Here is a 26,459-nt window from a genome sequence, read left to right as displayed (position 1 = left end):
ACCCATGATTTCATGAAAATGTATGACAAGCATTATTCATGATTATTGGTAAGAAGGTTATTCATGAAGGCCCCACCTTCTCAACTTGCCCCTTGTCTGAGATGTGGCGATCCTCAGGTTAAATCATCACCAGTTAGCTCTTCCCTTCAAAGGGGAAAGCAGTCTCTGGTCACCTGGGACTATGGTGACTTTACCTGTTATGACAAGCGTTATAACGTTAGTCTTTATTATGAAGTATTTTGGCGTGGTGGATCAGATTGGCAATGCAATAACATTTTCATGCCTTTTCTGTGCCGACACCTCCCATCAGAAGATCACAACTTGCGACCTATCAAACATATTTCCTTGTTCAAATTGAAGCGCTTACCCAAATATATGACCAAAAATGTTCAGTTATCAGGCACAATCGGTGGGTGTATATACCCGTTCACAGAGAAGTGACCCAACTAGCCACATGCAAACAGCTATGCTGAATACTTCACATTTGATTGAGATCAGTGAGAATGCTGTGCATTTATACCAGCCCCTGGTGTTAAAGGGTAGCTGCGAGATCAGTGTTGATGTTACACCTCTGAAACAGATTCCATTTCCAGAGCAACTATGAAGCAGAATGTTGACTGCAGTGCCTTCATGTTCCCGGCATGTTTTGATGAGCCAGGACACTCCTGGTTGAATCCTACAAAACAATCAGTGCCAGTGAGGTAAATGTTGCAATGCAGCTACCTCGGTCAATGTTTCTGGTAGAATTTCTGCATTAGCTTTATTTGCATATTGGTATTACTCCCTCAGACAGTGTGCTTGCTTGCTTCAGGCAGGCAGGAGGAAGGAAATTGATGCTAAAGAGAAAAAATATATATACTTTTTAAAAGGTTTCCTGCTTTGCGATTGATTGCACTCAACAAGAAACCTTTTAAAGCTTTGAAATCACAACATAAAATGTTGGAAACACTCAGCAGGTCAGGCAGCATCTGTGGAGAGAGAAACACAGTTGGCATGTACTAATGCGTCCTTCTGCAGCTGGGTATCAAACATTGTCCGATAAAGTCACTGTAAAGTGCCTTTGGAACATTGTTTTTGTTATATTAAAGGCACTTTATAGATGCAAATTGTTGGTTCAGTCAGTGATCTTTCGAAGTTGGTCCCGTTTAAAATTAGAACCTGTGCCTCGACAGCATTATCCTTCCACCCGCCTTTCCCCCACCCCCACCCATACCACCACCCCATCACCGCTTCAGCGGCGATCGAGTCGGTAGCTAGATAAATTCAAAGTCTGGTGTCACTTCTGGGGCCCCCAGTCCATCATCCTTACTCCTGATATCCTCATTGCCATCCAACGTTAGGAAGTGACAAGGCAGAAAGTTACCTAATGTGGAGGTTCATCTCATTTTTAAAGAGCACTCAGCAAATCAAGCAGTATAGGAAGGGGAAATGCACAGCCAAAATGAAAAGGCGGCAAATGAGTCAGGAAGGCATAGAGGTTATAGGCCAGTTAAGTCACGAGGGAGTTTGACAAGGTTCGATGTTATTTATTTTAATTCAAGCCGTCTGATGAACAAGGCAGATGAGTTGAGGGCACAAATTCAAACATGGGGGCATGGTGTCATTGAGACATGGTTGAGAGAGGGGCAGGATTGGCAGCTCAATATTCCAGAGGAAAGAGGATCTTCAGGTGAGACAGGGGGCGCAATTCTCCGCAAATGCGGCGAGTCGTAAAGGCTGCCGTGAAACTGGCCGTGTTTCACGGCAGCCTCCGCACCCCCTCCCGGGACCCGATTCTCCCCCCCCGGGCGGGGCTAGCAGTGGGGCCCCGTGAACCACAGCATCGCGGCCTTAGCGAGCGTCGCTAAGTCCCCACGCCAAGCGTCACACCGGCTGACGCGCACGATGATTTCAGCCGCGCATGCGCGAATTGGACGGCTCCAACCTGCGGGGCGGCGGAGGGAGAAAGAGTGCGTCCGTTACGGACGCACTGCCCGCGATCGGTGGGCACCGTGGTACTGCCGTGCCAATCGGGGCCCTGGATACCTAGAGCGGGCATGTTGCGGCTGTTTTTACGACGGCAGCAAGCAGGTGTGTTTGCTGCCGTAAAGGCCTGGGAACTCGGCCCATCGGCCTGGGGAGAATCGCTGTTCGCCGTAAAAAACGGCGAGCAGCGATTCGTGTCGTGTGGCAGCTGTGGTGGGGGGGGGGCGAGAATAGCGGGAGGGCAGGAAAAATGTCGGGGACGCCCTCCCGCTATTCTCCGACCCGTCGTGGGCAGCGGAGAATCGCGCCCAGGGAAGGAGGTAAAAGAGGAGGGCGTGTTGCAATTTTGATCAGGCAGTCAATTACAGCAGTAAGGAGGGACGGCGTCTTAGAAGGTTCTTCAAATGAAGTCATATGTGTGGAACTTAAAACAATCTGATACTGGTAGAAGAGAAAGGCTTTTGGGAAGTACAAAGGGAGAAATTCAACTGCGGCCCTTGAGGAATATAGGAAATGCAAGAGGAAACTTAAATAAAGCAATTAGAAGAGCAAAAAGGGGGCATGAAAAAGGACTTGCGAATAAGATTAGGCAGAAACCTAGGATATTCTATAAATGTATTCAGGGGAAGAGGTTAACCAGGGAAAGAATAGCTCTAAATAGAGATGAATAGGGCAATTTGTGAATCTGTGTGTGAAGCCATAGGACAAAATGAATACTTATCGGTCTTGACTCAGGAGAAGGACGTAGGTGCAGAATTCAGTAAATGGGACTGTGAGGACCTTGAATCGTTCAACATACGAAGTGAGGAGGTATCGGAGACTTTGACGGGCTTAAAAAAAGACAAATTCTCAGGCCCGGATGAAATGCATCCGAGGCTGTTGTGGGAGGCGAGGCAAGAAATTGCAGGGGCTCTGACGCAAGTTTGTAATTCATCTCTGGCCATGTGAGACATGTCAGAGGACTGGAGAACAACTAATGTTGTTCCACTTTTCAAGGAGGGTGGTAGAGGTAAACCAGGGAATGATAGACCGGTAAGTTCACATCAGTGGTGAGGAAACCATGGGAGAAAATTCCGATGGAGAGAATTAATTTCCATTTGGAAAGGCATGGGTTGATTAGGGATTGTCAGCGTGGCTTTGTCAGAGGGAAGTCATGTCTGACAAATTTGATAGAATTTTTTGATAAAGTGACCTACTAACAACAATAGTAGATGAAGGAAGTGCAGTTAATGTAGTTTATATGGATTTTAGAAAAGCCTTTGACAATGTCTCACATCATAGACTGATTGAAAAGGTTGAAGCACGTGGAATTCAAGAAACCCTGTGGAGATGGATCCGAAACCTGCTTAGTAATGGAACACGAAAGGTGGTGATGGAAGGCTGTTTGAGTAACGAGGCCGGTGTCCAGCAGTGTACTACAGGGATCAGTGCTGGGTCCCTTCTTGTTTGTTATAATATATATATATATATATATAAATGTTATAGATCAGAACGTGGGTGGAATGATAAGTATGTTTGCAGATGAAACCAAGGTTGGCAGGGTAGTTAACAATGAAGAAGAGATACTTAATTTTGAACTGAAGCCATGTCCGCTGATGGCCATGTTTGGGGTATCAAACTCGCCGCTGCTGCAGATGGGGGTGAAGGTGGATGTCCTCGCCTTTACCTCGTTAATAGCCTGGAGGCAAGTTCTTTTTGGGTGGAGGTCTCCTCCTCTGCCCAGTGCCTTGGCCTGGTTGGGTGACCTCATGGAATTCCTACATTTGAGAAGGTCAAGTACAGCATTAGGGGGTCGATAGAAGGGTTCTACATGAGGTGGCAGCCATTGATTTCCTTTTTCAAAGAGTTAGCCACCATCAGTTGTTAAAGTAGTTTCAATTTAAGGTTGGGGTTTAGATTGGGTGTGTAACTATGTTCTTTTTACATTGTAACTTGAAGCATCTTTTTTATATTATACTGTTTATACTGTTAATAATGAAAAAGTTTTCAATAAAAAAATATATTTTAAAAACAGTGAAGAAGAGGGCAGCATAGCGGCACAGTGGTTAGCACTGTTGCCTCACAGCTCTAGGGACTCGGGTTCAATTCCAGTCTCAGGTGACTGCGTAGAGTTTGCACTTTCTCTCTGTGTCTGCGTGGGTTTCCTCTGGGTGCTCTGGTTTCCTCCCACAGTCCAAAAGTGTCCAGGTTAGGTGGATTGGATATGCTAAAATTGTCCCTTAGTGTCCAAAAAGGTTAGGTTGGATTAAGGGATAGGGTGGAAGCATGGGCTTAAGTAGGGTGTCCTTTCCAAGGGCCGGTGCAAACTTGATCAGCCGAATGGCCTCCTTCTGCACTGTGAGGATTCAATGGATTCTAAGAGGGTTGTAGGTTACAGGAAGATTTAGATGGTTTGTCAGATGGGCAGAGCAGTGGCATCTGGTATTTGAACCTGATAAGTGCGAGGTGATGCACTTTGGAAGAAGAAACAGGATAAGGAAGTATGTAATGAATGGCAGGACACTCGGGAAGCGCAGAGGAGCAGATGGAACTTGGGGTACTTGTTCACAGATCCCTGAAGGTGGCACAGCAAGTGAATAAGTAATTAAGAAAGCATATGGGACAATTGCCTTTACCAGTCGTGGCAAAGAGCAAGAAGGTTATGCTTGAGCTGTACAAAACGTTGGTTAGGCAGCAGTTAGAGTACTGTGTGCAGTTCTGGTCACCTCACTATAGATTGCACAGGAGGGCGTACAGAGTAGATTCACCAGGATTTTGCCTGGGATGGAGCACCTGAGCTACAATGAGAGACTGGGTAGGCTTTTATTGTTTTCTTTAGAGCAGAGAAGGCTGAGGGAATACGATTGAGGTTTATAAGATTATAAGAGTTTGAACAGGGGTAATTGGAAGCACCTGTTCCTCTTGGTTGAGGGGTCACTCGCAAGGTGGCATAGTTTTAGGGTGAGGGGCAGGAGATTCTGAGGAGATTTGAGAAAAAAAGAATCCTGGGAAGGTCGTGGAGGCTGGAAACCTCACAACCTTGGATGAAACACTTGCACTTGAAACACCATCACATTCAAGAATATGGGATACGTGCTGGTAAGTGTGATGAGAGCGAGATTAGATGTAGTTATTGGCGGTGTAGCCTTGATGGGCCGAAGGGCCTTTTCTGTGCTGTACAACTCTATGACTCTATGACGAGTGAAAGTGGAGATTTCGCCTTTCCCAATACTAGCTGAGGTATTCACAATGTGAAAAGTTTAGAGGGAGCGGAATTCTTAAAATGTGTCCAAAAGAACTTTTTAAGCCAGTGCGTAGAAGGTCCTACAAGAGAGGGAGTGATCCTGGACTTCGTTTTTGGTAACGAACCAGGTAAGTAGTGAAGTATCATTGGGGGAGTATTTTAGAAACAACAATCATAACTTCATTAGATTCAAGATTGTTATGGAAAAAGACAAGAATGGGACTGAAATCATGGGCACGATCTACGCAAATGAGTCCCGTCATGTGCGCGATTAGCCGTGTGTTTGCCGGCGCTCGGACTGCTGAGCAACACCACGCTATCAAACGGCCATTTGGGTAGATTAGGGGCCTCAGCGGGAAATATGTGGCTGAAACCGCACTTAAGTCACATTTCCTCCCCCTCTCTCACCCCTATGACATGACCCCTGAACGCCCCCCCCCCCCCCCAAGTCCCAAGCCCAAACTCACCTATAAGGGGCTCCTGAGGCGAGTCCCCCCACCCAATTTATGCAGGACACCACTGGGCCAGATTCCCATCGGAGAAACATGTCAGCTTGGCACTTTCACACTGCTAGCCTGGCAGTGTCCCTGCCAGTTGGCAGTGCCACCTGGGCACCTTGGCAGTGCCAGGTTGGCACCCAGGTGGCACTTCTAGGGTGTCAAGTCCAGGGTGCCAAGCTGGTAGTACCAGGATGCCTGGGTGGTACCAGCAGTGCCAGAGTGCCACCCTGCCCTGAGGGCAAGCACCTATGTCTTTGATCCCCTGGGAGACCACCATGAATACTGTTCCGTCTGGTCCTGTTTGCGGAAACCAGCACTGAACGGCGCTCGCCTGAGGTCTCCAAGGTGAAGGGGATAGATTCCAATGTCTTGGTTACCTCAGGGTACTGCATATTAAAGTGAGACGAGCTGTCTCACTCTAGTATGCAGTTTTGCCAAAAAGTGATCTCGCCCACAATGGGTGGGCTCCACATCGTGGTGTCTCATGTCAGATCTCGTGAGGCACGCAAGCCAGGTTAATCCTGGGAGTGGGGTCTCCCATCATTTATTGGCTACATTACGCTGCAGCGCACTGCTTTTCGGGCACAGCGTAGTCAGTAGATCCCACCCATAGAGTTTAAGAGCAGGAAGGTTAAAACGTTGGTTGGCCACAGCTAGTGTATTGTGTGCAGTTCTGGAATCTACATAAAAGGAGGGATGTGATAGCACAGGAAAGGGTGCAGCAGATTTACCAGGATGTTGTCTGAGCTGGAGACCTTTAGCAATGAAGAGAGATTGGATAGACTGGAATGTTTTCCTTGAAGCAGAGGAGACTGAGGGGGGGACATGATTGAGATGTATAAAATCATGAGAGGCGTACATAAAGTAGAAAGGAAGAAACTTTTCCCATTGGTGGAGGAATCTATGACCAGGGGGCATAGATTTAAGGTAAGCAGCAGGAGAATTAGAGGGGATGTGAGGAAAATCGTTTTCACCCAGAGGGTGACAGGAGTCTGGAACTCGCTGCCTGAAAGAGTGGTGGAGGCAGAGACCTTCACAACATTTAAGAAGTATTTAGATGTGCACATGCGATGCCAAGACATACAAGACGATGGGCCCCGAGCTGGATCATGGGATTAGAATACTGAGGTGGCTGTTTTTAACCTCCGCAGATATGGTGGGCAGAAGGGCCCTTTCGATGCTGTACATCTCTCTGACTGTGGTTCTACATATTGATTCATGTCAGCATGTGACTTGTGTATGAGGTCATCAGACCTTTTTCCCCTCCGAAAGAAAACAAAATCATTTGCCAAGTACTCTTATAATAGAAAGCAACCCTTGTATTTGCAAAGCAATGTATGAGTTATGACACGGAAAGCTGTCCCTTAAGGACCCATAGACGAAGCAACAGCTCTGCCAGTCGGAAGGAAAAACCAGTAAAACTTGAAAATGACTGGTACTGGTACAGGTCCAAACTGGTTTTGTGTACCTTAAAGTGGAACTCCACCCTTGCTGTCACACGGCACTGAGGTCCCAGGTTCGATCCTGGCTCTGTGTCACTGTCCATGTGGAGTTTGCACATTCTCCCCGTGTTCTCGTGGGTTTCGCCCCCACAACCCAAAGATGTGCAGGCTAGGTGGATTGGCACACCATATTGCCCCTTAATTGGAAAAAAAATGATTTGGGTACTTTAAATTTATTTTTTTTAAAGTGGAACTCCACTTTGAACCAGCACCAAACTGTCAGAGTGATGTTACGAGGAGGAAAAAACAGTAAAACTTGGAAATGACTGGTACTTGCCTGTAGTGGAGATCCACTTTAAGGTGGGATGGCATTGATGTAGCGGTATTCTCTTTGGATTAATATTCCCGAAACCAGGTGTAATGCTGTCGGGTCCTGGATTCAAATCCCACTGTGGCAGATGTTGAAATTTGAATCCAATAAAAGTCTGAAATTATAAGGTCCAATGATGACCATCAAGTGATTGTTGTAAAAAAAACCATCTCAGGCGAAATTCTCCCCTACCCGGCGGGGCGGGGGGTCCCGGCGTAGCGGAGTGGCGCCAACCACTCTGGCGTCGGGCCTCCCCAAAGGTGCGGAATTGGGCCAAGCCCTCACATTGAGGGGCTAGGCCCGCGCTGGAGTGGTTGGCACCACACCGACTGCCGCCAAAACTGGCAACAACGGCCTTTGACGCCTGACGCCCAGTGCCGGGGCTGGCCGAAAGGCCTTCGCCGGTTCGCGCATGCGCCGGTGTGTCAGCTGCCGCTGACGTCACCACCGGCGCATGCGCGCTGGGGGATTCTCTTCCACCTCCGCCATGGTGGAGGCCGTGGCGGCGGTGGAAGAAAAAGAGTGCCCCCACGGCACAGGCCCGTCCGCCGATCGGTGGGCCCCGATCGCGGGCCTGGCCACCGTGGGAGCACCCCCGATCGTCCCCCCAGGACCCCGGGGGCCCGCTCACGCCACCGATCCCGCCGGCACAGAGGTGGTTCAAACCACGGCAGCGGGAGGCGCCTCTCAGCGGCGGGACTTCGGCCCATCCGGGCCGGAGAATAATGGCAGCACAGAAACCCGTAGCCTCCCGCCGGCCCCCCGCCATTCTCCGAGGCGGGCGGCGGGATTGGCGGCACGCCGACTTTTTGCGGGTGGGAGAATTCTGCACATGGCGGGGGCGGGAGTTTCGGCGGCCTCGGGCGATTCTCCGACCCTGCTGGGGGTCGGAGAATTTCGCCCCTCATGCCCTTTCGGAAAGGAAATCTCCCATCCTTACCTGGTCTGGCCTACCTGGTGTGACATCAGACCCACAGAAAAGTGGTTGCTTCTGAAAAGGCTGAGCAAGCCCCTCAGTTCAAGGCTGGCGCAGTCAATGATGCCCACATCCAATTTTGAAAAACTGTTTGTACCATCCATGTTTTTCCACTTTCCCGAGTGCCAGAGCTCCTAACAGTCTGTTACTATACCTTAAATCACTGAAAGATTTTATATTGCAGGAAGAATGGCTCTTTGGTACATTTAAAGTCTGTAGTTATCCCTATGATACCTGACCTTTTCCAACACACCAAATTATCCACTAATCAAGGAAAGAGACCATATGCCTTGTCAAGATTAATTCTCAATAATGCTATAAGTTCTAAACAATCATTGGAAATTGCTGGCTTCTAAATCTATCTTGAAGTCTGACTATGCATTTAATGTTGTATTAATGTTCTATACAACAAAATAATACAAAACTGTAGTATTGAAACAGTGGAACGATGGCAGTTACGAGTCTGATACAGATCAAGAATAGATTAAGTGTAAAACCCTGACAAATTAAGTCAGAGTGGAGCCGAGATTGCAAGAACAGTGCTAAGTCAGTGATTTTAATGAAGCCAGAGAGTGAAAATCAGCAATTAACAGTTTTTATACTCACAGGAGAGTATTTTTGTTGTTTTTAATTGAAGTCGTTTCCATTTGTTGTTTGATCATTTTGGATGAAATCCCACTGAGCCTCTTAACCAAGGCTATCATGTATCTGAGGTGAAATTGCCCAAGCACCTTTTACTGAGGTGGTTATAAAATAATGGCCAGGATATTGCAGTCAGCAGGGATTGAAAGGCACCCCCTGTTCATTCTGTTTGCAGGTGCGCAAAGACTTTTCATGAGGTTTTGAGCGGCAACTTGGGGCTACTTGAGGTTGTTCTCAGTGTAGGTTCTTCTACAGGGGACCAGTGGCATGTGTGAATGAGGCAACAAAGCATGCATCTCTGCAACGTAAGTTGCTTGTGGGGTAAAGGTGTATGGGGAGGAGGTTGTACCTTATTCAATGCTTGATTGAGGGGACCAGGCTGAGAGCCAAGCCCTGCCCTTACTCCCTTGAGATCCTCACCCCACAATCCTCCTCCTGCCACTACTCACATGTGGCCTGGGTCCCTCAGCGATCCTAGGCCACAGGCTGGTGTGTTACCGGCAGCAGCCACTACCTCTCCAGTGGCGCTGCCTGCAATGACAGCTGCTGGCCTCTGATTAGCTGGTAGTTCTCGGCCAGTGAGACATCTTGGGCTGGATTCTTCGATTCTGGGGCTATGTTCCCATGCCGGCGTGGGAACGGTGGCCAGAAAAACTGTTGCAAATGGCCACCAATTGCCCGTTTTGCTGGGGGCTAGCAGGACGGCAGCGTAGAGCACCAAGCTCGAGCTGCTGATACGGCCCGGAGAATTGCCGGGTCTGTGGCCACACATGCGCATGGTAGTGGGCTGCAGCGGCCGCGCCATGCAACGTGGCGGCAGCCGCTTGCGGACCCGGACCACGAAATAGTCTCCCACTTCGGCCGGCTCACGCATCCTGAATAATGTCCCCCCCTGCCCACGGATTGGCCCTCCCTCGACTGTGGCAGCACTGGACTGTGTCCGCAGCCGCCACACCAAGTTCCCAACGGGTGAGACCATGAGAGACCCACGCCACTGGGAACTCGGCTGGTCAGGGGCGAGCATCAGGGGGCGGGCCTCAGGCAATTTCCTGAGGCCGTCGATACATGCCCCCCCCCCCCCCCCCCCCCCCCCCCCCCCCCGCCCCCCGATTTGGTCAGGAACTCCGGCCATTCGCCGAACGCGATTTCGACGTCAGCGACGGGAGAATGCAGCCCCTGAACTCCAGGTTCTCGATCCTGGGAACGCTGTCACTGCTCAGTCAGGTGCCTCAGAGACATTTAATAGGGTGGGCTTTCCCAAAAAGAGGTGATGTGGAGCTCTCACTGGCTTCCATTTGTCACCTGATTAAAACCTCTTGTTCTTCACAACCGTACAATTTTAATGCCTCACCCTCTTTGACCCTTGTCCCACTAGGATAGTTCTTCACCCCATCGGGACACAGCTTTTCTTAGTGGTCCTCAATGTTCGGCACACTCAAGCCGAGATTTTACATCCTTGAAGGATTTGGATATTAAGCAGTGAACGCTAACCATTATCCCTAATTCCCCTCTTGTGCTAGGGGACAAAGGAATAAAAAGCTATCCTCACTTGCACTGGACCGGCATCAGACAAACAGGAGTCAGACGTAAGCAAAAGCTGAGGAACTTTCCTTACTGTAAATCATCATCACTCTCCTACATTGACAGACTAAGCAGTCACAAGGACTCCCCCATCCAACACCATGAAGACTTTAAAAAATAAATAATTTACAGGATGTGGGCATTGCTAGTTACGCCAGCATTTATTGCCCATCCCTGGTTGCTCTTCAGAAGGTGGTAGTGAGTTGCCTTCTTGAACTGCTGCAGTCCCTACTGTACACCGACAGTACTGTTTGGGAGGGAGTTCCAGAATTTTGACCCAGCGACAATGAAGGAACGGTGATATAGTTCTAAATTGGGATGGTGAATTACTTGGAAGGAAACCTCCAAGTGGTGGGGTTGCTACGTATCTGCTGCTCTTGTCCTTCCAGATGGTAGTAGTTGTGGGTTTGGAAAGTGGTGCCTAAGGAGTAATAGAGTAGAATTCCTACAGTGCAGAAGGAGGCCATTCGGCCCATCAAGTCTGCACCGACCCTCCCTAAAAGAGCACGTTACCTAGGCCCACTCCCCGCCCAAACCCCATGGCCCCACCTAACCTTCACAGCTTTGGATACTAAGGGGCAAGTTATCATGGCCAATCCACCCAGCCTTCACATATTTGGACTGTGGGAACACCCGGAGGAAACCCACACAGTCATGGGGAGAAAGTGCAAACTCCACATAGACATTTACCCAAGGCTGGAATTGAACCCGAGTCCCATGTGCCGTGAGGCAGCAGTGCTAACCACTGTGCTTCCATGCCACCCACCTTTCCGAGTTCCTGTAGTGCATCTTGTAGATGGTACACATGGCTGCCACTATTCCTCGGCGGTGGAGGGATTGACAGTTTGTGGAAAGGAGCAGCAATCAAGTGGGCTAATTTGTCCTGGATGGACAAAAGTACCTCCTCCCTTGGTCGCAGAGGGGTCACAAGGTCTTGTGTGGGATGGGGAGGGCGGTGGGGTTGTAGAGCTGTTAGACAACATGTTAGTGCTATCGTGCGAAGCAGGAAGCGATCAGGATATCCCGGGTCCTCCTGCCCATGTGGTCCGTCACCCCCGTCTGGCCTCCATCTTCCGGTTCCTCTTCACCCTCTCCCTCCACTCTCTCCTGGACTTCCTCCTCATCAGAGGAAATGTTCTGCTCCTCCTGGTCATCTTCAAGAATGCTGCACCAAGTTATGAAGGGCGCATCAGACCACGACAATGCGGGAGACCCTCTGGGGACTGTACTGCAGGGCCCCACCAGACTTGTCGAGGCAGCGGAAGGGTTTCTCCAGCAGCCCGTTGCACCGCACAATCACAGACCAGGTGGCATTGTGAATCTCGTTAAACCGGACCTCTGCATCGGTCTCAGGCCTCCACACTGGCTTTATCAGCCATGACATCAATGGGTATCCTTTATCCCCAACAAGCTATTTCTACAGATTATTGGGACCCTTGAATATTCTAGGGACAGTGAGACTGCCCAAGAATTAAGCGACTGTGCACCCTACTGGAAAATGTGAAAACACGTACATGATCCTCGTCTGGTGGTCATAGACCATCTGGACTTTCAGGGAGTGGACGCCTTCCTGTTAATCATGGGGGATTCCCTGATGCCACGGGGTGTGTAAAGGCACATGAGTTCCTTAGATGGCCCCCTGCACCTGTGGCATTCAAGCTATTGTCCTGAAACCCACATCCCTCTTGTCCTGATGGGCCTGTAGTCCGATACCCTGGCATTGAGAACATCCATGACCTCACAGCTGCATTTGTGGGCGGATAGCTGTGAGATACCACACAGATCAGCTGTTGAGCCTGGGAACGATCCTGTGATGTAGAAGTTTAAAGCTGCCATGACCTTCACGGTCACAGGGAATAGGTGCCATTCTCCTCCACATGGTGCCAAGTTGGCTAGAATGTCACACAGGTGCTGCACCATCTCCCTGTTGAGACGGAGTCTCCTGCAGCACATCTTGTCCAAAAGCTCCATGAAAGACGCCCGTATCCTTCTTCAATTGGGAGTCCCTGGTCGGCTTGTGCTGCATTCGGCCCCTGAGCCTGCCCTGCAGTCCCCTGGCCCCCTGGGCCTGGGTGTTCCCTCAGTGCTGCTGCTCGTTGCTGCTGGAGCCTGTGCTCATCCAGGGCAGTGATGAGCTGAATTACCAGCTCCACTCGCTCCATTCCGAGATCTCTCAGAAAGCTGCGAGGGATGAGAGACAGACAAAGAGAGAAAGACAGACAGAAAGGGAGAAGTCAGGTTGATGCGCATGTGTATGAACCTGATCGCACAACTGTTGCGGGTTCAGGAACATCGTGTTTCAAAAACTCGCCGGCGCAAATCCCATTTTTGGTCTCTCACAATATTGTGTGGCCATTACAGGATTTGCAGCAGTGGTTAACAGGTCTGCAGAATCACACCCAAAATATTTAATATTTTTAATCAAACTCTAAAAATAATCAAGGACTGATATTCCACGTTAGAAAAACTACATTTTCAGTGCCAGAGAGGTTCTTTGGCAAAAATTAAGACTTATCATTCTAACTACATCTGAAAGCACAAGCTTGAACATTATTCGGTCTGTTCAGTGGATAACTAAAGGATAAATAGTGCAATTTCACACCATTGCATGTATTTATTGCCATGCCTCTCAGAGTGAGGTACCAGTTTAGTGAATTTCTGGAAGGGCTGGGTATCTCAGAAAACAGCATCCTGATTTCCATCCCTAACTGAGCATATGTGCATGCCAGACATCGTTGTCTGATTTTCTCCATAATTAATCTGAGCACCAATAACCTCATCATTTTTATAAATGTAAAATCTAGGCCATTGTAAAATGCCATTGCAGTGTATACATTTAACCAATTAATAACGACCAGCATTTATTTCTTATGCATGCTATTAACCTGGGTCAGCTACTCTGATTTTGTTTTTTGTTTTGCAATGTGAGCATCACTGGCAAGACTATTATTTGCTAATCATCCCTAATTACCCTTAAGTACTTGCAGCAGAGCTATAATGAAAGCAAAATACTGCGGATGCTGAAAATCTGAAATAAAAACAGAAAACGCTAGATGTACTCAGCAAGTCTGGCAGCATCAGTGAGGAGGAAAACAGAGTGAAAGTTGCAAGTCCCTATGACTCTTCTTCAGTCCGCAGGCATGACCTCCACCTTCTTGTTGCTTTCTATTTCAGCTCACCATCTTTCTCTCATGGTCACATGTCCATCCTTTGCCTGCTGCAATGTTCCAGTGAAGCCCAACACACAGCACAGCAACTCATTTTACAATTAGGCACCGTACAACCTTCTTGACTCAACATTTGGCTACTGAATTCGACAACTTCAGACTGTAAAATCCCTCCTGTCTTGACCACCTTATTTAATCCAATGTTTTTGTCCTAATTAACGCATCCCTTAAATTTTGCTTTCAGAGAGCATTATCTTGCTATTAACACATTCTGCTATCTTATCTTTATGCCACAATCAGCACCTACTTCAGTCATTAACACTAGCATTAACAAGTCCTTTTTCTTGTATCCAAAGCATCTTTGTCCAATTTCTCCTGCTCCCACCTATCTCTGAATTTCTATTTTGCTCCACCTACTCCACGCCCTTTTAAAAAATATTAAAGCCATCACATTACTCTCCCTCTCTTTAACTCTGAAGAAGAGTCATATGGACTCGAAATAATTGTTTCTCTCTCCACGGATGCTGTCAGACCTGCTGAGTTTTCCCAGCATTTTCTGTTTTTATTATACTTGAACCAGACCACCTGGAGACTTACACCATCAGAAAAATACAGCTCAGCCTCACTTTAGATTTTACACCATAACAGACCAACAGACCATAACATAACCTGAGTTAGGTCATCATTTATTTGTTGTTAAAGTTTTCCAGCACATATGCATTGCTTAATATCTCTGCTGTAACTGTGTGAAATTGATCAGGATCGTCCCCCCCCTCTAGTTCAATATGTGGCAATCGCAAATTCCAGGTCATTTGCACCAGTTTTTCTCATTGTGGCCACTTAGAAAGAAAAATAAGTGCTTAAATAAATGAATTCAATTACAATAAAGTCTCAGCTCTTTCTTGAAATTTTTAGTTCTTAGCCAAAATGCTTTTTCTTCTTCATTGCTCGTTGGTTTAATGTGTTTTGCGTGCAACAGTATAGAGTACCGAAGTGCCTGCACTGGCCATTGATGAAAGAGAGTGAGCTGACAAATCATTTAGACTTATTTTTGGGGCCCCTAATGGACAACACACTTGTGGTGTGCACCAGAAGCTGCGGGCACAAGGCCTGCTCAAAATTGGACTGCTGGCCTCATCTGAATAATTTTGCTGAGCTGCAGGCACCTGTCACATCTCCTGAGGCAGCTCATCAGTTTTATCTGAGCTAAATTGATCCAACTGTGATGCTGAAAATGGTCTTCAGCTGGGGAGGCTGGGAGGTAGGTGAACACAGAACGTCAGCAGCCTGCAGTCATCCTGTGGAGCCAGAACAAGCATTTGTTCTCCGTTAAACTAATGCAAAAAGAAAAAAAAACTCACCTTTGATGGCGGCAACCTCCAGCTATTCTTTTTATGGAACAACAGTTCATCTCTTGAAGGAATTGAAGAAACTGCAATGGGAAAGTTCTGACTAATTATGGATAGGGGTCCTCGCAGTTGTTAGGCTCCTCATACAAGGGATCTAATGCCAGTTTAAGACAGCTGACAGTATTGTTGGAACATTGCCTAAACTAAAATGTATTAGAGGTATTTCAGCTAACCTTTGGGTGAGAGAGATTGGCAAAAAATTTATTTTTGAGCCTACATTTTGTACTGACACATGGGTAAAACGAGGTTCAAGTTTTCAACATTGGAACTATTTAAATGCCTTGAATTGCGTACATCGCCAGCGAAATAATAAGGACAAAAAAGATCTGTAACTTCGAATGTTGCTCTGTCTCTGTCACTCAAACTATTTTCTGCACGTGATCAGGTTCAGTATTGTGGAAAGGACTTGCAACTTAGAATCCTGTGACTCGGGTCTTGCCAAGGTTAGATGGACTGGCCATGATAAATTGCCCATAGTGACTAAAAAGGTTAGGAGGGGTTATTGGGTTATGTGGATAGGGTGGAAGTGAGGGCTTAAGTGGGTGGGTGCACACTCAATGGGCTGAATGGCCTCCTTCTGCACTGTATGTTCTATGTTCTAATAGTGATCTGCCTAAATGATAGGTTTTGCTATTGGCTATGATGCCTGCGTTACTCCCCAATTCACCGTTATTTTCACCACGAATATTCATATTACTTTTCTCAGAAATTTTAGAATACTGGGAAGAAAGGGGTGTGAAACGGTACAGCATACAACATATGTCACAGATCGCATTGTTCCTATAAATTCTGAGCCAAAATCTAAATCTGTAGCAGACAGACTTTCACCATCCTTGGTATTTAAGCTTATAATTGCTTCCCTTTTTAAAAATTTGTCAAGTGATAGTCAAACTCTGGTTAGAGATGTATCCCTAAACAATGTGAAAAAGATTGAAAATCAGCTGCTGGATGTGTCTGTGACACCATGTAATTCATCTATGGCAAGTAAGGAGTTAGCTTCTCCGAGTGCTGGGAGAAGGACGAGACTAACATTTCTCAGAGGTCCGTTACACAGAGGGGGAATAATAATATTTTCTGTAATTATTCTTTAAGAAGCAAAATATTTTTCTGAGAAAGTCACAGAAAACTTCCATCGTAATTCCACCTGTGCTGCACTTCCCTCACTGTGGCACATTCATTCAGCACCGATGATTCCCTTCCATTTAACATTCACCTACTTTGCTGTTAGACTATCTCACCAATGCATCACCTCTTTGTGACGCATCCTTCATTGAATAACATTCGTGTAATGAAGAAATGTTGTAACTGAGAACCTTAAGAGTGGATACTTAAGAGACAATGTTATTATGAAGAACATTCTATCAGAGGTAAAATGTATTGCAACTGACAACCTTTTAATAGGAGTTTTTGGGTTTATAACCATTATTGTTAAAACTGACAGCCTTAATAATAAGGAACATTAGATTCTAATTTTTATAGCACTGCACAGAGATGCTTATCTCAATATGGAAGCAGTCTTCCTGGGATGTGTACACAGCACCGGTGATGCATCAACTGCAGTAAGGACATTGCAAAACACTATGAAACCATTCCGGTTTTGGTTAATAGGAAACCACCTCGATAAAATCGATAACTTTCAGGAGAAATATATTTCATGAAAAAAAATAAAACCCACCAGACAAGGATGAGATACCATAGATAAATAAAGAGGTAAGGATAAAATTGAATAGAAAAAGAAAAGGCGCTGCGCAAAGTACACAAACAATAAAGGAAAGGATGACAAATGGGAATATGATGAGCTAAGGGAAGAGATTAACAAGGCAATAAGGAAAGCAAAGAGTAAATATAAAATGAAAATATCGAAGAATGTAAAACTAAATAGTATAATCATCTGCTGGCACAGAACTATAAGAGAGGAATTAATATAGGGAAAAGACCACTGAGGGATGAACAAAATGAACTCACAGGAGATGGCCCTGAAATTGCAATGACACGGAAGAGGTACTTTGCCTCAATGTTCATGAAAATGGCAGGCAAAAAGGCAACAGCTCAAGAAGAGGGTTATGAGAAAATGTAAAATAGAAAGCAAGGAGCTGCAAGACATATTGGCTTATCTTGAAGGAAGGAACCAGATCCAGATGGATTGTACTTGTGGATGCAGTTGGAAACTGAGGAGGAAATAGCAGACGCATTGATAATAATAATCTTTATTAGTGTCACAAGTAGGCTTACATTAACACTGCAAATGAAGTTACTGTGAAAATCTCCTCGTCGCCACACTCAGGTGCCTGTTCGGGTACACTGAGGGAGATTTCAGAATGTCCAATTCGTCTAACAGCACGTCTTTTGGGACTGGTGGGAGGAAACGGGACCACCTGTAGGAAACCCACGCAAACACGGGGAGAAGATGCAGAGTCCGCACAGACAATGTCCCAAGTGGGAATCAAACTTGGTACCCTGGTGCTGTGAAGCAACAGCTCTAACCACTGTGCTACCGTGCCTCAACATTTAGATATAAGAATTCAATGGAAAAATGAAGACTGTGAGAGAAATGTTGAACAACAAATATAATTCCAATATTCAGAAAGGTGATAGAATTAACCGAGGGAACTGTAGAAGAGTTAGCTTAACATTTTCCCATCAGAGATAGGATCAATGCTGAACTCTTTTGCTAAAAGATCAGGGGCAGGATTCTCTGAGCTCCCAGCCGCGTGTTTCTTGGCGGCGAGAGGTGGCGTGCCATTCGCTAGTGGCAGGATAGTCTGCTTCTGCCACTGATAATGGGAATTTCCATTGAAGTCACCCTACACAGCCGGAATCCCGCGGGCAGGGGTGCACTGCCGGCGGGACCAGAGAATACTGCCGCCAGCGAACGGCTGGAGATTTCCAGCCCAGAAATATCTAGAGACGGAAAACAATTAAAAAAAATAATCTGCATGGATTTCTTGAAGAAAGGCCATGTTTAACAAGTTTGATTTATTGTTTGAAGACATAAGAGTAAGAAAAGACTTCAGTGATGGGATTTGCATAGACTTTCAGAAGGTGCCACATAAAGAGACTTATAGCTCGGATCAGGGAGTGTGGAGTCATGGGTAGGCAGTAAAATAGATTGAAAGATGCCTATAAAACAGAAATGAGAGGATGGAATGCCATCCCTCTCCCTGGCACATTAACTGGCTGAGATTAAGCCAGTTAGTTCGCAACCTTGGGGTCACCCCCAAGTTGAGTTTCTTTCCAACCTCACACTCACCTCAAGTACACATATTTCCACCAACACCAGAACATAGGAAATGGGAGTGCGAGTGGACCAAACAGTCTGTCAAGACTGCTCCACCATTCTATATGGTCACGGGCGATCTTCGGATTTGAACTCACTTTCCCGCATGCTTCCCATGTTCCCTTATTACCTAAGATCGCCAAACCTGCCAAATGGGAGGGCTAAAATTCCACACCTGGTATCTCCCTATGTGGCTCAGTGACATATATTGTTTCATAATTTCTCTGATGAAGCACCGAGGGGCGTTTTCTTATGTTAAAGGTGTTATTGAATATCAGTAGTTGTTGAAACTCAAGGAGGTTTCTCAGACTGGCAGTAAATGGGAAGTAGCGTTTCACTGGTATCTGAACCGGGACCACTGTTGTTTGCCTTCTACATAAAAGATGATTCAGAAGTGCGATATCAAAAATTGCGGATGATAATAAGTTGGCTGGATCAATTTCAAACAGAAGTCAAAGATAGACCATAAGACACAGTCGCAAAATTTGGCCACTCGGCCCATCAAGTCTGTTCCACCATTCAATCATGGCTGATATTTTTCTCATCCCCATTCTCCTGCCTTCTCCCCATAACCCCTGACCCCCTTATTAATCAAGAACCTATCTATCTCTGTCTTAAAGATACTGAAGTGTTAGGTGCTTTGATTGAGGGTGAGGCTTTGAATGTATGAAACTAAATGGCATAGAGTGGCAAGGAGATCTATTAAAACATATACAGTAAATCACAAAAAGTAGAACACAAATTGCTCAGGCTGTAATTAATGTAAGCCAAGCAATAGGGGTAATTTCTACAGGAATACAAAATAAAAGTAGAAAATTAATGGTCAATTTATATATAGCCTTGGTAAACCACACTTAGGTGAACTTTGTTCTGTACAGACTCTGTAATCCTACGCATGGTAGAAGTACTCGATTCCGTAATTTAATGTAGGCAATGATCATTTTATTTTACATGGTCTATATCGAAACAAGGGAAGAGGAATGCTCCCACAAAGGGAAGGGAAGGGAAGAGCACATATTAAACATTCACCAGCCAATAGTAATTTCTAGCCGCATAGATTTAAAGCACTGATATCTTTTCTTTTTGGCTACTGAAATCCTGAAAATTGGATATGGGAGATTGAATGGTCGTTTAGTTCCACTATCCAGTAGCCCAGTCACTGCCTTTGCCACAATCAATGACCTGGGCATGAATTGCACCCAGATTGTGCAACTTTTGAAAAGTATTCCTTTTTCCTCAGGTTTCCAATAAAACTCACTTGCATATAACAAGTGGCAAAGTCTTTCCTGGATCTGCACACCCTGGCAGCAATTTCAAAAGTAACTTTCTTTCAAAATTATTTTACTTAAAAAATATTCCTTGATTAATTTAGGTAGCTTCATACCAATTTAATTTACATATCTGAAAATGGTTTATTTTTTTTTTTTTTTTTTTTTTAAATTTAGATTACCCAATTATTTTTTCCAATTAAGGGGCAATTTAGCGTGGCCAATCCACCTACTCTACACATTTTTGGGTTGTGGGGGCGAAACCCACGCAGACACGGGGAGAATGTGCAAACTCCACACGGACAGTGACCCAGAGCCGGGATCGAACCTGGGACCTCAGCGCCGTGAGGCGGTTGTGCTAACCACTAGGCCACCGTGCTGCCCTTGAAAATGGTTTATGACAGAAAGTAAGCATTTTTAAACAGTGTGCGCAGTTCATCGCATGTTTTCCGGAACACAATTTTTAAAACTTGAAAATCACTTTCAAAAATATGCAGAACAGCTTGCTGGTTATAATGGCATACAGGCGTCAGTTTCTGACTAAATAAAATACATATATTCAACGATGGCTTGGTTGTGGTGCTTTTCTCAGAGCATTTTGTCCAAAATGGCCCAAGCTAGCGCAAAAGATGGCGGAATTTTAAGCACAATTCGCATCAAACACAAATTGAGGCTTCATGATACTTTCCACTGGTTTGAGAAATATTACACTGTAAGAAAGTTTTTTCCAATAGTCTGGTCATCTATATATTAATTTCACATACATGGATGTTCTCAAAAGCTTTGCAGCAATAAGCTCCCATAAGTTGCTCAAAATAAATGACCAGGCATCTGTTTTAGGTATTGGTCAGTGCTCCTGTGCTCTTCTTCAAACAGTGTCATGGAATGTTTTGCATCCACCTCAGGGGACAGATGAATCCTCGATTTAACTACTGCTCTGCAATACATAGTGCAGCACTCAATCAGTAAGTTTAAAGTTATTATTTTTGTATGCCTGATAATCTCCCGATTGGAATCATCTTTGTTCTTAGGGGAATTACAGTGCTCTTAACTGTGCAATGTTGGTTTATTCTATGTTGACAGTTTCCTACCATTATATCCTGGAGTTTCTTTTTGTGCGTCTTTGTGCTGGAATCTCAACAGCATCTCATGTAATCATCTTTGCACAGTGATCTTACATTTAATGAACCATTCACTCCATAAAATGGATATCCCGTAGAGGCTTGCACCCCTCCGCATCAATGCAATTTAAAAATAAAGGAGCCGGTGGCGACAGTCTCCACTTATCAGATTGATCTCCGAGGACAGTTTACATGCAATTTAATTTAATTCCCCCCCTTTCTCTAAGCTGCTCCGTCTAATCCATGATTATTCCACATTTTACTGCAGCAGGTTTGCAACACAGTTCTCTCTGTGTTTCAATGCCTGATTTTAAGTTTTTTCAGAGCATTCGATTTCCCCCTATCTTTATCCCTCTCTTCTGTCAGGCCTGCTTGCATCCATCCATCTTCCCTCAGTTGGGACAGGAGGGCGGGCAAGCATGTCACAAACTCTCCTGCAGCTGGTGGATTTGTCATTGTTGGTGGCAGTCTAAAATAGATGACCCAGTTTGAGGTACAGTGAGTTTAATGAGTAAGTATAACAAGGCTGTAAGCGCTTTTGCTGTAGATAAGAATGGTCTTCAGTGCCAGCCCTTAAACATTTTGATTGATTGTATATGTGCAGTTAACAAACTTGATCTTGAACTAAATGCTGTTTCATTGTATACAGCCGAATACTCCTTATTTTGCTCTAAATATATTGATCAATATAAGGCTGTAACCCCTGATCTATGTGCCAGCTGACTTACCAAGTCATACTGCCTTCCAACTCTCCAAAGCTGGTCAATACATAATGGTAATCGAGAGCCGACATCAATCTAATGCAAGCCTTCAGTATGGCACCTCTGAAGATGCAATATATCACAAGAGTGAAGCTCGAGCAGTTTATAAAGGCAGGCCAAACCCCTGAGCTGTTTTTTAAAACATTCATGTTAGTTCATGGAATTTACAGTGTACTGTTTAGTTAAAATGTGGAATCCGATGTTCTTACCTCCATTGTGCATTGAATGTTCTGAAGGTGGTGTGATATGGATGAAAAGGTAAGGAAACGGTTATGATCTTGGCACTTAAGGTTGAGAGAACAACAGTAGCACACTTTAATTTTCATTTTGGATGACCAGTTTTAAACAATTCCATGTTTATACTATTTTGCATTATAATGGTATGACTGTTGGGTAATCAAACACAGTCACCGACAATTGAATTGTATCCTTGGGTTGCTTAAAAATAAATTCTATTTCAGTTGAGTGATTATTTGTATTATGTAAGATTCTGACTCTTCCATGGCTTGAAACTCTAAGCGTTCGACTACCCGTCCGAAACAAATCGCAGGGACCTTTCAGCTTCGGCACCAGCATGAACCGAATAGCTCTCATTTTCCATGGCCTATCAGCTCAGGCAAAACATCGGTGACTTACAAGGTTGCAAGGTCGTTGTTGGCAATGTGGAAACACTGACAGTGGTAGTGCAGGTTGTTGGTATGGGTGCCAATTTGGACAAAGTGACAGTGATGTGTATACTCAAATAAATTCGGAATGCTCTGCCATGTTATTGCATAGTATTTACCAGCTTGACCGGTTTGCAATGATTGTGACACTTGCTTCAGGGAAGAGGTTAATTCACACAAACCAATGAACATCTGATTATTAGGCGTGATAAATTACTGACTGTTTGAAGGGTTTAAATGCTGCCGATGGGAAGAGCAGCCTAACGACCCTTATCCCAAGACCCGAGCCTCGAAAGCCCTGTACCAGTCCCACCTGACCCCCACCTCCCATGAAGGATACTCTCGGCACCCTGGAGTTGATTGTAGGGAGTGGACTCACCCTATTGCCACCCTTCGGACAGCAAACCAACATGAACTCGTTTTAAAATACTTTCATCAAATCACGCTCATGTGACTCCCGGCACGGTGGCACAGTGGTTAGCACTGCTGCTTCTCAGCTCCAGGGTCCCAGTTTCAATTCTGGCCTCGGGTGACTGTCTGTGTGGAGTTTGCCGTTCTCCCCGTGTCTGTGTGGGTTTACTCCGGGTGCTCCGGTTTGCTCCCACAGTCCAAAGATATGTAGGTCAGGTGGATTGGCCATGCCAAATTGCCCTTTAGTGCTGCAAAGATATGCAGGTCAGGTGGATTGGCCATGCCAAATTACCCTTTAGTGCTGCAAAGATATGCAGGTCAGGTGGATTGGCCTTGCCAAATTGCCCTTTAGTGCTGCAAAGATATGCAGGTCAGGTGGATTGGCCATGCCAAATTACCCTTTAGTGCTGCAAAGATATGCAGGTCAGGTGGATTGGCCTTGCCAAATTGCCCTTTAGTGCTGCAAAGATATGCAGGTCAGGTGGATTGGCCATGCCAAATTACCCTTTAGTGCTGCAAAGATATGCAGGTCAGGTGGATTGGCCTTGCCAAATTGCCCTTTAGTGCTGCAAAGATATGCAGGTCAGGTGGATTGGCCATGCCAAATTACCCTTTAGTGCTGCAAAGATGTGCAGGTTAGGTTGGGTTATGGGGTTACGGTGATAGGGCAGAGGAGTGTGCTTAAGTAGGGTGCTCTTTCAGAGGGTCGTTGCAACTTGATGGGCTGAATGGCGTCCTTCTGCACTGTAAGAATTCTAATTCTATGGGGTGTGGGAGCAACACAGGCAGCACTTGAATTGGGCTTCCAACCTGATAATAGCATCCATTTGAATGTTGATAAGAACTTTGCATGTTTTTGCCTGCACGGGGCGGGAATCCCATTATGGCCAGCAGGACGGGCTGGAAGACTTGCAATAGGTCTCACGCCTGCCGCAAGTCCTGATTCAGCGGCCATCGCAAATCCCACTGCGAGCAAGGAGCCCCAAGAATCCCGGTCAATGGCCGGAATTCTCTGACCATTCACATCGGTGGGATTCTCTGGTGCCGCCGGCAGCACCCCACCCCCTCTCTCAGGTTTCCCAGCAGCATGGGGTAGCTTCATTGGGAATTCCCATTGACAGCAGCTGGAGCAGAGAATCCCACCATCAGTGAACAGCATGCCGCCTCCTGTCGCCAAGAAACATGTGGCTGGGAGGCCAGAGAATCCCACCCATTGTGTTTGGATGGGGGCCAATGATCCCTCTAAGCTGTGCAGCAAGCTGGGAGATCCCATATAGATTGGACACACGTTGGCCTTATTGTGCCCTTCCATTGTCAATTGTTGCAAAAGCCCATCTGGTTTACAAATGTCCTTTATGGAATAAAATGTGCCTGATCTGGCCTACAAGTGAAGCCATAATGCTTGATTCTTAAATGCCCTCCGAATGGCCTGGCAAACCACTCAGTTCAAGGGCAATTAGGGGTGGGCAATAAATGCTGGCCCAGCCAGCAATATTCACATCCTACAAATGAGTAAGACAACAATTGTCCATGCACAACAACATAAAAAGTTGAAACATTGGCAGGGACATATTATTTCGATCCTTCACTTAATGGACAATGGTGCAACAAATTGTTACATTCGGCTTGAATATTCCAACACACTTCTGGCCATCCCTCCATATTCTACCCTCCATATCACCATTAGATCACCTGAAACACCGCTGCCCATATCCAAACTCGCACAAAGATCTGTTCCTCTATCACATTAGACCAAAAGCAGAATTAGGCCACTCAGCCCATCGAGTCTGCTCCGCCATTCAATCATGGCTGATATTTTTCTCATCCCGATTCTCCTGCCTTCTCCCCATCTGTGCTTATTGATCCCTGTTGTACTTGCTCATGCTGAACTGCAGGCGACCTGTATTGAACTAACTTTACTTCCACCTCCCCAACAAAGAGGACAGCAGAGGGTACAACCTCACAATGTGCTACAATCAGTGCTTCAATTATGAAATTCTAAGCCTTTTAAATTACTCCAGGATGCCACTTGTCCTGTTCTCTGTCATATCCTCCATGCCCAGCAATCCCCTGAAAAATCTGGGCCGGGATTCTTCAAAATGGCGGCTAAGTGTTGACTCCGGCGTAAACACCGGAGTGTTTCACGCCGGCTTCAACGTCCTCTTGGCCCAGCGATTCCATGGCCCAAAAGGGGCCAGCAGGCGCCGGAGTGCTCCATGCTGCTCCAGCCGCCATACGTGGCCCTGCATTGCCGGCAGCGGGCCCACGCATGCGCGCGGTGGCCGCTTCCGCTCGGATGGTGCGTGACATGATGGACCCACACAGCTGGCCGGCGCAGAAGAAGGTAGAGCCCCCCAGATCGCATGCTCCCGCCGATCGGTGGCCCCCGATATGAAGTCTGGCTGTCGTGGAGGCCTCCCCGGAGATTGACCCCCATCAGGACGGCCATCGCAGCCGCAATGCCGAGCTCCCGCTGGATGGAACCATCCATGAACCACGCTTGCGGGAACTCGGCCGGTCAACCGCGGAGAATCGCCGCGGGCGCCTCTTTCAACTTTCCCCGACCAGCTCTGCATTGACGGTCGCCGGAGGTTCGCATCCCGGCGTCGGACCCGATCGCGGATCTGAGGCCCCATTCTTCGCCCCCGCGCCAAGCGCGATTTTGACGCGGAGGCTCGGAGAATCCCGGCCCCAAGTTCTGTTAATTCTGGCCTGCTGGCCCCTGATTTTAAATGGTCCACCATTGCTGGTCATGCCTTCAACTGCAAGGCCCAAAGCTGTGTCATGGTCTCCCTAAACATCCCTGACTCTCTCCCTCTCTTTTGAGATGGTTCTCAGAACTTACCTCTTTGACCAAGCTTTCACCATCTGCTCTAATATCCGATTATGTGTCATATTTAATTTCATAATATTCCTGTGAGGTGCCTTTGGGGCATTTTACTATTTTAAAGAAGCTACGCAAAAACAAATTGTTGTGACTTAATAATCTACTCTTAACTAACCTATTTTAGATTTTCTAAAGTTGGCATAATCAAAACAATCCGGCTGAATAGCCAGATGTACAGCTGTTTCATTGATTGCTAACACTTGCATGTATCCATATAGTGAAATAATCAATTACACTAAATCAAGGCTCTTTGTTTTACAATTCAATTCTACAGCTGACAGGAATATTTATGTGCCTGTAGAGCATGGAAAATGAGTTCAAACCCATATTGGAATGCACTTGCCACAACACTGCTCTGTTACCACAGGCCGAGGGAAGAACATTTTGGTTCTTCTTCCAGGTGTTATCTCTGATGGGAAAAGTGGCGGACGGCCTACCAGTTGTACTTTTGAACACTTCAAGAATAAAAATGGAAGGGGCAGGTCCCACAAGGTCCTGCTGGCAGGGCGGGCTCTGAATGCAACCTCAGCTCCTGACCAATCGGGATGCCGTGTTTAAAAAGATCTGATGTTTTTTTTTTAAAAGGAAAGATCCCACAGACACAGGACCCCTCCCCCGAGAACCCCCTCCCCCCCACACCCAACCTCCCCAACAGAAGCCTCTTGAGGTCAGTGCCAGGGTGCTTCCCATTCATGACCTTCTCCACCCAGGGGCCATACTTACCTGTGCGCTTCCGGCGGGTTCTGTTCACTATGTCTCCATTTGTCAAGACCAAGAGCCTTCAACGTGATGTT

General features: G+C 46.3%; 1 protein-coding gene across 19 annotated transcripts in view; it reads left to right on the top strand.

Annotated features, from left to right (window-relative positions):
• The window catches only part of LOC119965371 (teneurin-2-like), a 3,273,255-nt gene that overhangs the window by 2,125,837 nt on the left and 1,120,959 nt on the right, over positions 1-26,459 (top strand). The window contains exon 1 of one of the 19 annotated variants that reach the window (XM_038796054.1): positions 21,434-21,452. The exons of the other annotated variants lie outside the window; for them this stretch is intronic. The gene's annotated coding sequence lies outside the window, so the exon portion shown is untranslated. Of the gene's footprint in view, positions 1-21,433; positions 21,453-26,459 lie in introns of those variants that run through there. 19 annotated transcript variants of the gene reach the window in all.

Source organism: Scyliorhinus canicula, chromosome 4 (genome assembly GCF_902713615.1).
Source record: "Scyliorhinus canicula chromosome 4, sScyCan1.1, whole genome shotgun sequence".
Classification (NCBI taxonomy): Eukaryota; Metazoa; Chordata; class Chondrichthyes; order Carcharhiniformes; family Scyliorhinidae; genus Scyliorhinus; species Scyliorhinus canicula.
Note: the sequence above shows the minus strand (reverse complement) of the source record. Positions and strands in the feature narration are given on the sequence as shown.